Raw genomic sequence first — 11,007 nt, forward strand, 5'->3', positions numbered from 1 at the left:
TTATCGTTTTATGACTATAAATTGCATGTAAATTTTACGTTATAGTCCTGCAATTAAAGGGTAGTATACGGATATTAACCTACAGATCTTTCCTTAATTGTTGTTCAAGTTTGTTACTTTTGGGTAATTGAAGATTATTGGGTTATTATTGGAGAATTGACAACTCTTCATCAATCAATCAAGTTCTCTTCTTTTATTCTTTGCTTTATTATTTGGAATCATCTCAAGTTTGGTATAATTCTTTTACCCTTCACTCTTTATTGTTTATTTCCTCATTCTCTTATCATGTTTACACTTGTTGTAATGATTGACACCGTTAATGACATGTTCTCCATGATAATGAGTGAGTAGTTACTGTTGAAGCTTGTGTCCTCCACAAATTAGTGTGATAACATTTCTAAATCTCTTACAGGTTCACAAGGGTATACTTCGTATATTTAATCAGTTGATTAACGTTTACCTAATAACGGTTGGCTTGCTAGAAAGTTTGACGTTATTATCATACAGATGGCGGTGATCAACTGGTCCCTAAAGGTCACACCTATAGGATGTGTTTGAGAAATGTGGTTATAGAAATATAATCACATTTATGCCCAATATGACTAAAAAGTTAGTCAATGTGTTGATGAGATAATTATTTAATGAAAATTAAATAATATTAGTTGAGATTAATTAATTCAATTCGTAAATTAAATATAATAAGTTATATTTAATTAAATATATGTAATGTTAGCTTGGACGAATTAATCTGTTAATTCATAATTAAATATAATTAGTTATATTTAATATCAACAAGATAAATGTGTCATAGTGGTAATAGTGAGGGTACACATACCAAGAGGTCATGGGTTCGATCCTCACTAGATGACAATTCAACACATTTTATATATTTTTGGAAAGACCAAAAATAAGGAGAATATACTCCTTATTTCGGTCAATTGGGCCGAAAATAGGAAAGTATTATTCATCCTAATTTTCGGCCAGTATAAGAAAGAAAGGGAGAGAATTATTCTACCCTAATTCTTTTCCTTGACCTTGCCTCATCTTTCTCATCAGAAAAACACAAAAACAACTAAATTTTACAGAAAATTTTAGTTCGATTCTAGCACAATCAATAGGCCATATCTCATATCGTCTTGGGTGCAACTGATAGGCGAATATCAATTTTGATATTGTTCTTAGGCCAATTTTGCTAGGACCGAAGGTTAATTCTGAATCCTTTATACTTTGTTTATGTATTTTGTTTATGACCTTTAATCATCATTGTTAAATTCGTTATAATCCTTCTAAATTAAGGGAAGTATACAGATTATTTCCCACAAGTGGTATCAGAGCACTAGGCCACGAATTTTGATTTTGATGATTTTCATAAATTTTGTTTGTAAACAATAATTAGGGTTTGCGAAAAAATATAATCGGCTAGAATTTTTTTTTTTGAGCCGTGGAATTTTTTTTTTTCCGTATCCGTTGCTGTTCACGGATGAACAGTATTTTTTTTTTTTTAAAAAAAATCTGTTTTTTTACTTTCGGTTTTTCCTGAAAAACCGATTAAAATTTTTTGCGGCTGTTTTTGTTTATGCCGATTTGAAAAGCATCCGAGAAAAGTTAGAATTTTTTTTTCCTGTTACTATTCACGTTTCGGTTACTGTTCCCTGTAGCATTTAATAAAAAAAAAAAAAAAATTATGTGTTTCGGTTTTTACAGATAAAGCCGAGTTTAAAAAGAAAACAAAACGGGCTGTTTTTGTCTTGTTGTTTTTGCCGCAAAAATGAAAAAGAAAAAAAATTTGGGCTGTTTTTTTTACTGTTACTGTTCACGGCTGGACAGTTTATAAAATTTTTTTTTTTCGGTTTTAGCTGTAAAATCGAGAAATGTTTTCTTTGGGTTGTTTCGGTTTTTACCGAGATAAATTATAAAGAAAATCTTTTTTGGGTTTGTTGTGGCCAATTAATTATTATGAAGCGGTTCATAATTCATGGATACCTAATCATTTTAAAGCAGTTTAAAATTTTGATGGATTAAATTCATATTACAAGTTTAATATGAATTAAGATTGAAATTAATGTGATTAATTGAGAAATTGTCACTTAATATGTTAATTTAAATGGGTGGTTTGGATAAAATTAATCTACATAATTAAAATACTTTGTCTTGCATGTTTAATTTTTTTTAGTTGATGCATTTTATTTAGTTGAATGAATCGTTTGAATGGTTTAATTTACGTATTTTTGCAATCGGTTGTAATTTGTAATACTTAGTGTGGCCTTAGTCAAATTATGTTTTCGTAATGAAGGAAACATAATTTTTATGTAATTATGAGATCTCGAATCTCCTTTTTTTTGTTTTTCTTTAGTTTTGGGTTTTGAAATTAGAATGTAATAAATAGGTTTATTATGTAAATTTATTTATTGTAATTTTCAAAGAAGACTAAAGATGTAGATTGGAGCTCACTCCCGCTACATGGATCAAGATGGAACATCAAGACAAGCTTCTCGGGTCCAAGGATGGATTCCAAACTTGTATTTATTGTTCATTTTGATAGGATAGGCCACACTAGGACTTTTACTGTTTTTACGTTTTCATTCTTAATGCTTTTCATTCACATGTTAGTTTATGCATCATATTTCGCCTAAAACCAAACCACCTACTTCTAAAATGCATGAAAATTGACTCATATAGGTTGTATGTTAGTTTTCATGGACATGCAGATGTCACAGTCTATAAGCCATCACCTTAGTTTATTCATTCTCGCATGCTAGTTTTTAGTTCACTTAAAATGAATTAAAATAAAGTTGATGGGATCTTCCTCTAAAACGGAAATTGAGATTAGTCTTTATAAGGGAAAACATCTATGAATCCCTTCTTCGTCGGTAGGCCTAATATGACGCCTTCTACATTGGGTAAGTAGTTGTGTTGACTTAGTTTACCTCAACATCATAGTTCGAAGAGTTTCTCGTGATTATGATGGACTAAAGATAGAATTTACAGAAATTTATCGACCAAGAATTCTAACGGTAGAATTAGCTAAAAGGTTAGCTTATCAATTTGCAGAGAATTGAGTCTTGGGGTCATTTATATAATTCTTAAGGGAGGTCAATTGTATAAATGTTTTGAGTCTTCGCGTTATGACATTAGTTCATTAGACTTAAAATCAAAACGATGCACATGCTTATTATTTTATTCTTCTTTCGCAGTGTAGAACACGTTTATTATCGATAATCTTTTGTTACAACAAATGGTGGAAATAACGCAATCCCAATGCCTGGTGCCACACTAGATCGTTCGTCCTGGCTAAAAATGTTCATGGACCAAATGAATCGGTCCACTCGATGAAGAATGATGGGTCCGATTTTGCGGATCGGGAGGCGGCGCTACGGAATCTTGCCATTCGACGGTAAGCTCGGGTATTTAATCGAGCCAATCTTTGGTCAACCAGGCCCAAATGCAGGAGCCAACGAGTCACTTGCTTATAGTGATTTCGTTATGGAAGCGGGTGCGATAAAGAACGTACTCATCTTTGCAATGGAAACCAATTTGCAGAGACGCTTCATTGCCCAAGGTGCAAACAAGATTTTCACCACGCTCACTAATGAGTTCTCAAAGGCACCGAGAATCATTACATATGAGCATGCATGTCGCTTCTTTGATGTGAAACTCCAGAAGGGCCAACCGGTTAGCCCACACATTCTTCACATGATTGAGAATATCGAGAAGCTGGAGGCACTGAATTGTAAAATCAGTGAGAGCATTGTCATTGACTGAATGCTTCATTCTCTTCACGATGGTTTTGCCCTTTTCAGGGCGAACTACTACATGAATGACTTGAAAAAGAGTCCTCATGAGCTACACTCCCTTCTCTTACAGACCGAGAAGGATATGAAATTGAGTGGGAGCATGAAGCAGGATGTTCTCACGATTTACAACAAAGGTAAAGGTAAGGGCAAGGCTCATGACGACCTAGCTGTAGGTAAGCCAAAGTTTAAGAAGCCAGGAAACGGTAAGAGTGCGCCTGGTGAGACTAGTGGCTCACAGGGCAAGGCAAAGAGCAAGGGCGGTGATATTGAGTGTCACCATTGTCACAAGACTGGACATTGGAGGAGGAACTGTCCCGTGTACCGTGAGGACATAAAAGCAGGCCGCGTCGTTCCTGTTGGTATGTCATCTTATATTCATATGATTGAGATAAACCATGCAAGTTTCGGAACTTGGGTACTTGATACTGGTTGTGGTTCTCATCTGTGTAATTATTTGCAAGGCCTAAAGAACATCATACCTCTCGAAAAAGGTGATGTGGACCTGCGAGTCGGGAATGGAGCACGAGTTGCTGCTGCCTCGAAGGGAACATATGTAATCCAACTCCCTAGTGGTTTTGAGTTATTTTTAAATAACTGTTACTATGTACCCAGTTTATCTAAGAACATTATTTCTGTTTCCGTACTTGCTAAAGACGGTTTTGCATTTTCATTAAAGGATAATAGTTGTATTTTCTCTTTTAATGAAATGATTTATGGCAAAGCAGTTTCCATGAATGGAATTTACATATTAGATCAAACCACGGAAGTATTACACATGAATAATAAGAAATTAAAGGTTGGTGACAAAGATCAAACCTATCTATGGCATTGTCGAATGGGACACATAAATGAGAAACGCGTGAAGAAACTCGTCGATAATGGGACTATTCCCGCATTCGATTTTTCTACATATGGCACGTGTGAATCATGTCTCATTGTCAAGATGCCTCGAATTTCCTTCAAAGGTGTTGGAATGCGCGCTAGTGACCTATTAGGACTCATACATACGGACGTATGTGGACCTATGTCAATTACCGCTAGAGATGGCTATAGATATTTTATCACTTTCACGGACGATTTGAGTAGATACGAATATGTCTACTTAATGAAGCATAAAAGTGAGTCCTTTAAGAAATTCAAGGAATACCAGAATAGGGTACAGAACCAACTGGGTAGAAAGATTTAAGCACTCCGTTCAGATCGGGGTGGCGAATATCTTTCAAATGAGTTTGATCAACACCTGAAAGACTGTGGAATCGTTTTGCAGTTAACTCCACCTGGAACACCTCAATTGAATGGTGTGTCCGAACGGAGAAATCGAACCTTACTTGATATGGTTCGATCCATGATGAGTCACACGGTAGTGCCTGATTCATTATGGAGTTATGCTCTTTTGTCAGCCACTCTTATACTTAACCGAAGTCCGTCTAAAGCTGTCGACAAGACTCCATATAAAATGTGGAAGGGAACGGTCCCTAACTTGTCCTTTATTCGGGTTTGGGGCTGCGAGGCTTATGTGAAGTGGAGACACGAGGATAAGCTCGGCCCGCGATCGGTCAAGACATACTTTATAGGTTATCCAAAAGGAACATTTGGTCATTACTTCTATTCGCCTACCGAACATCGAGTTTTTGTTGCGGCTAGTGCGACGTTCTTAGAGAAAGAATTTCTCGAGAACAAGACGAGTAATAGAACTTTCGAGCTGTCGGAGATTCCATAACCAACAACCGAGGAACAGATGGAGGAAGTTGTACCTCCAACTGATGATACGGTTAATATTCCTGAGGAATCTAGGAGGTCGGGTAGAGACTCTCATCCTCCGGACAAATACATTGGTATGGTCGAGGAGAATGACGTTTTACTTCTGGAAAGTAATGAACCCGCAACCTATAAAGGTGCTATGGACTGTTCCGACTCAAAGCTATGTCTTGAAGCCATGCAATCCGAGATGGAGTCCATGTATGAGAATAACGTATGGGATCTAGTTGATTTACCTAATAAGGTAAAACCTCTACAGTGCAAATGGCTTTACAAAATAAAGCGTTCTGTAGACGCGCAACCAGATATCTATAAGGCACGACTTGTGGCAAAAGGTTTCACTCAAGTGCACGGATTGCATTATGATGAGATTTTTTCACCTGTAGTCATGCTACTTTCCATTCGGATAATCTTAGCGATTGCCGCATTTCATGATTATGAAATTTGGCAAATGGATGTGAAAACCGCCTTCTTAAACGGTTATTTGGAGGAAGAGTTGTACATGGTGCAACCCGAAAGTTTCATAGATCCTGAGCATCCTAAGAAAGTATGCAAGCTTAAGCGTTCCATTTATGGACTTAAGCAAGCTTCTCGGAGTTGGAATCATCGTTTCGAACAAGTGATAAAAGAGTATGGTTTCACTCGATCGGTCGAAGAACCATGCTTATATATCAAATCGAGTGGGAGCAAGATTGTATTCTTGATATTGTATGTCGATGACATACTCTTGATTGGGAATGACATTCCTCTCCTATCTTCGGTTAAAGAATGGTTGAAGAACCATTTCCAGATGAAAGATCTGGGTGAGGCACAGCGCATTTTGGGAATCCGTATCTACCGAGATAGATCACGACGGACGTTATCACTTAGTCAGGAGTCTTATTTGGATAAGGTTGTTGAAAGGTTCAGCATGACCAACTCCAAGAAAGGGAACCTTCCTATGACGACTGGGATGCAGTTGAGCAAGTCTCAATCACCCATGACGCCTGAAGGGATAAAGCGCATGAGTCGTGTTCCTTATGCATCTGCAATAGGATCGATCATGTATGCCATGATATGCACATGTCCAGACGTGGCATATGCATTGAGTATGACAAGTCGGTACTAAAAGACTCCAGGTGAAACACACTGGATAGCAGTCAAAAATATCCTCAAGTACCTACGGAGGACTAAGGATTGGGTATTGACTTATGGAGGCGATACTAAGCTATGCGCAACCGGTTACGCAGATGCTAGCTTCCAAACGGATCGAGATGATTCAAAATCTCAGTCCGGGTTCGTCTTCACTCTTAATGGTCTTTGGTCAGTGGAAGAGTTCCAAACAGAGTGTTGTAGCAGATTCTACTACTGAATCCGAGTACTATGCCGCTTCGGAGGCAGCAAAGGAAGCGATATGGATGCGTTAATTCTTACAAGGGCTTTCGGTAGTTCCTAGTTCGAATGACCCGATCACCATCTATTGTGACAATAGAGGTGCCATCTTCCAGGCTAAGGAGCCAAAGTCTAGCAACAAATTTAGACATGTACTTCGGAAGGCTCACCTGATCCGTGATTACATGGAGCAAGAAGAGATAGTGATTGCCAAGATTGCGACGGATGATAACATTGCAGATCCTCTCACCAAATCATTGAATTATGATAAGCATGTAGGGCATGTTAATTCCATGGGAATTAAACATGTTCATGAGTTGTAGTACTTGATTATGGATTTGATACATTATCTTTTTCATATACTATTTATAACATCATCGTTTTATATATAAAATATTTTGTTTTTCATGTGGATTGTACTGACAACTTTGAACGCCACAAAGTGAACTGAATTACATTATATTTGTTTTGGTCCGTAATCTCCAATGTGAGCTGATAACTCCGGCTATTATATTGTGCAGTCGATTGATGGTGGGTTCAACGAGCCATAAGTCAAACGGTTGACTGATTGATCACAGATGCAAGATTATGACGATACCTCATAGGACAACTTTTTATAACAACGTAATGGAGTCCTAAATGTTTAAAAACATTCGGTGCCAGGTCGTGGATAGGACATCCATTGTGTTCCTAGAGTCGATTCTTTTGACTATCGACTGTCTCTTGAGATTAAGGCAGTTTTTGGGTGACTTTGGTTTCTTTCTCACGGTCTGCCGTACATGGAGGCTAAGTAGATTTTTTCTGGGTCATTTCATACTGTGCTTACATCTGCAGGATTCGAGTTGAGGAAAATATCCAACCCTTATCAGGTATAGTTATTTCTCAGGGCTACTCGAGGAGTTGTAACTGAAATGCATGGCCATGCTCGAATGTTGATTCGTTTATCAGTTAAGTTACTCTCTAGTCGGGGAAACCACTCTTGATATTGATCGCTTGTAAAAAACGACCTTTGTGAATTCGGATTTGCAAATTATTTTACATTGAGTGGGAGAAATTTTATAGGATATGAGAATCGGTTATCGCACATACACTTGTGAGGACAAGTGGGAGTTTGTTGGAGCTTGTGTCCTCCACAAATTAGTGTGATAACATTTGTAAATCTCTTGCAGGTTCACAAGGGTATACTTCCTATATTTAATCAGTTGATTAACGTTTACCGAATAACGGTTGGCTTGCTAGAAAGTTTGACGTTATTATCATACAGATGGCGGTGATCAACTGGTCCCTAAAGGTCACACCTATAGGATGTGTTTGAGAAATGTGGTTATAGAAATATAATCACATTGATGCCCAATATGACTAAAAAGTTAGTCAATGTGTTGATGAGATAATTATTTAATGAAAATTAAATAATATTAGTTGAGACGAATTAACTGTCAATTCGTAAATTAAATATAATAAGTTATATTTAATTAAATATATGTAATGTTAGCTTGGACGAATTAATCTGTTAATTCATAATTAAATATAATTAGTTATATTTAATATCAACAAGATGAATGTGTCATAGTGGTAATAGTGAGGGTACACATACCAAGAGGTCATGGGTTCGATCCTCACTAGATGACAATTCAACACATTTTATATATTTTTGGAAAGACCAAAAATAAGGAGAATATACTCCTTATTTTGGTCAATTGGGCCGAAAATAGGAAAGTATTATTCATCCTAATTTTCGGCCAGTATAAGAAAGAAAGGGAGAGAATTATTCTACCCTAATTCTTTTCGTTGACCTTGCCTCATCAGAAAAATACAAAAACAACTAAATTTTACAGAAAATTTTAGTTCGATTCTAGCACAATCAATAGGGCATATCTCATATCGTCTTGGGTGCAACTGATAGGCGAATATCAATTTTGATATTGTTCTTAGGCCAATTTTGCTAGGATCGAAGGTTAATTCTGAATCCTTTATACTTTGTTTATGTATTTTGTTTATGACCTTTAATCATCATTGTTAAATTAGTTATAATCCTTCTAAATTAAGGGAAGTATACAGAATATTTCCCATAGTTACTAAACTAGGATTAGTGGGTAATTAGGGGAGACCAACATGGGATTGATTAATGCTTAATCTAATATGTTTTCATAATGAAATTGCTTGCTTGTTGTGATGTCAACCTATGCACATGTTATGTTTGATGAAATGCTAAGCCTATGAATCCTTGCATTTATAACTATCACTTACCTTTTCAATGAGACTTGTAAGATATAAACCAACTCGAGTCTTGTTAGACCATGCATAGAAGTTGAATAGGAGGAAAGTAAGTCGACTTGTAAGTGTTGTACAATCTAATCGATTCGGCTCCGGGACCCAACTCTTCCTATGAACCATAAGACATAAACCAACTCGGTTCCTCCACAACATTAATTGCTTGCAACTTTGTAAACATGTTTGTATGATCAACACCAAGAATCCCCTATGACCCCATGACATCCTAGTGCTTTTAGTCATTTGTTTACATTTATTAGTTCATTGTTTGCTTTACTTTATTGTTTGCATTAGTCTAGAACACAACTACAAACCCAACCAAATTGTGACACTAGCATAAATTGAGATATATAGACTTAGAACCCAAAGCACACCGTCCCATGGATCGACCTCGACTTACCGCTAACTAGTTGTTTGTTGAGAATTATAAATGTGTTTGATTGGATGTGTGACGACCAACTCTTTGTCCATCAAAATGGCGCCGTTGCCGGGGATGGTGCTATGTGATTATGTTCTAACTTGTTCGTCTATTTTGATTTTTCTTTCACCTTGAGGAACTTGTTCCTCAAGGATTGTTTTTACCGTTTTTGTGTAGTTTCCATGCTTGTAGTTGTTTCCTTGTCTTAGCTATGATGGCTCAAGACTTGACATATGGAGTATGTGGTGGATCTTTTGAGTATGACAATGGGTATGGGGAGTTTGAGAAGCAAGTCAACACAAACCTACCTTACTACTCATACAATGAAAATCCTAACTACTACCCCAGCTTTTCCCACCAAAATCCCCACATCCATTATCCACAACAACCACCTACCCAAAACTCACTTTACAATCAATTCCAAATGCCACAATATGAGCACTTTCACACATACCCACAACAAGAAGATGAACCCATTCAAAATGTGATTCTTCAAATGATGGGAGATCAACGAAACTTCTTCAAACAAATGCTAGAGGAACGCCAAAAGAGGGACAATGTTCTTCAAGGCATTGTTAACCAAGGTGAGGAGTTGGAAATTCAAATTGCCCAAATAAAAGAAACCCAACTAACTACTCCTCACCATCCCTTAGACATTGTCTATGAATGCGAGTTTGAAGGAGTTACCTTTGATGAAGAATGGGAAGAGCCAATCTCCTTGAGCTCTTATGAGTGTGAAAGTGTGGTGTTTGATGAGGAAAAATATGAGGTTGAGTAAGCCAAGTACTCTTAGCTCTTGTGAGTATGAGGGCGTGTCCTTTGAAGTGAATGTTAAGATGTTGGAGAAAGAGTTGAATGAAGCCCCCATTTATGATTCATATGAAGATAGTTATGATGACCAATTCGTGCTTTACAAGAACTCATGGGATAAGGGAGCGGAGATTTGTGAGGTTGCTCTCCTTGAGGAACCTATCCTTGAGACATTTGAGATATCCTATCATGAAGATGAATGTCCTTTCCCTATCTCCCATGAAGACTACTTGACACCTACCATGGAGCCAATGATTGTTGAAGAGGATATGGTGGACCTTCTTCAAAAAGTCAAAAGCATCATACAAAAGCTACTTGGTGGAAAAGCTCAAAGAGAAACTTGCACGTGAAGCTACTTGTGGAAATTTGGCATCCACAATGCCAACTTCTAAGGAACTCGATCATCAAAGCCATGACAACTCTCCTTCCACCTTGGAAGGATTTAATAATCAAAACGCTATCATCATCACCGAAATTTAAGAAGAAGTTGGCGAGTGGAAGTCTACGGATGAAAATGAACCATACTTCATACCTAGTGTTGACGAGAATCATGGGCCTATTTATTGGAAGCATTGGGAAAGCTCT

Source organism: Silene latifolia, chromosome Y (genome assembly GCF_048544455.1).
Source record: "Silene latifolia isolate original U9 population chromosome Y, ASM4854445v1, whole genome shotgun sequence".
Classification (NCBI taxonomy): Eukaryota; Viridiplantae; Streptophyta; class Magnoliopsida; order Caryophyllales; family Caryophyllaceae; genus Silene; species Silene latifolia.